A 1,846-nucleotide genomic window follows, 5' to 3' on the forward strand; every position below is an offset into this window, starting at 1 on the left:
CCAGTTTCAGGTGGCTCTGCTGCCTTCTTCTGGCCTCCTCAGGAACCAGGCATGCATGTAGTGCACACACATACATGCTGGCAAAACATTCACACACATTAAAAAAAATTAAAATAATAAAAAAGAACTAACATTTTACAGGTCTTCGTTCGCTTGACTTTGCGACCATTTTATTTTTATGAAGTAGGGATGTTTCTTAGTTCTGACAAAGAAAGGAAGACTGAGTCCTTTGAGTGAGATTGCACTAATAGTAAGTAAACACAGTTTCATTCTACCAGAGTCCAACACTAGGGTGGTACCCAATGTGCTATTGTCTCCCAAAGTCCTACCCAATCAGCTTCCTTCTTTTCTGAGTGACATGCTCTACAGATCAGCAGCTTCTGAGCTGATTTTCACACTGCTTTGCAGTGACTATACTCAGTCTCCTGCTTGATGGTAGAAAGAAACCCTGTTGTATAGCATGTGGACCTCAACGCAAAGTGAGAAAGCAAGAGAAACAGCTCCATAGCTTTTGCATCAGGTGTCAGAGTTATTCCTGAAACCCTGAGCTTCTTCTTTCTACACAGAACCCAGTGTGAGCAGGATTCACCTCCCAGTGACAGAATCCCTTGGCCTTTGCTATGGAATGCGGTCCTCAGGAAGAAGTGGCTGGTGCTCTCTTGCACTCTCAACAATCATGATTATCCATAAATACCTGTGCAAGATTGGAGCTATCACAGAAAAGGGGAGGGGCTCATGGGGCTTTGCCTCTCTGAGGATATATAAGTGGTTAATGGTTGTGGAGAGAGGAAGAAGAATAGAGAGAAAGGGAAATTTTCATCACTGGTGTAGCCACTTGTATGTTGCATGTTGTCCATGCTCATGCCAATAATCCCTCACTTGTGTTCCTGAGGAAACTACTCACCCCTGTTCCTGTAAATAATCTTTTACCCGTGCTGCTGGAGTATCACCTCACCTATCTTCTAGTAAGTATCTCCCTTGCCCATGATCCTATGAATATCCACTCATCTGTGCTTCTGAAAGAAACGGTTAGCCAAGCCCCTCTAAGTAACCCTAATTGGTTACTTAAACTAATTGGTTCACCAAGATGCACTTGGATAGAATTGCTTCTTTGATCTGCCATTGGTCCTCTGTCTAGGCTGAATCTACTCAGGAAAAGTTCATATGACAGTCTTCAACAACTTGTTTCTCATATTAATTATTTATTTAACATCTTGCTACTGAAATGAAATACAGAGAGAAATATAGAATGTATCAAAGTCTCAGAAGATCTCTGAATCTTATTTTGTCCCCACAGTGAGACTGCTGTGAGTTTGGTCTGGCTTCCCAGCCTCTATGGAAGCCTCCAGCAAAGCCTCTCATTCCTGTGTCCAGAAAGTTCTGTATAACTTCAGGAAGTGGAGAGCTCCAAAACCAAACTCAGATGCCTTTCTTTCCACATCTCCTGGATTTGGCCCTTCCTGACCTACTTACCTGGATAGCCCTGGGTTCTGTTTTGCTTTATGGAGATAACGCAAGCCTGCCTTCCTTGAATTCTCTCTCAGGATCTCTGACCTTTCAGCCTCTTGCTCAGGGTCACTCACAGTGAAGGAAGGGAAAAGTGAAGATGTCCGTTTCACCCCAATGGTCTCCTGATCCTTGTGAGCTGACAGTCTCAGTGGACCCCTAACGTCAGCACACTGACATGAAAACTATTTCCAGCTCTGGAGTCTACCAGGAGTAGGTTTGCTCAGGGACAAGTCAACCCATCACAGCTCAGCACAGAAAGCCTCTTACTAATTCTTTTACTCTGTCCCCTCTGAATTTTACCTCCTTTACATTTTTGCTTTGTTGGAAGCTGCATGCA

This window comes from Nannospalax galili, unplaced genomic scaffold (assembly GCF_000622305.1).
Source record: "Nannospalax galili isolate Female #2095 unplaced genomic scaffold, S.galili_v1.0 scaffold1593, whole genome shotgun sequence".
Taxonomy (NCBI): Eukaryota; Metazoa; Chordata; class Mammalia; order Rodentia; family Spalacidae; genus Nannospalax; species Nannospalax galili.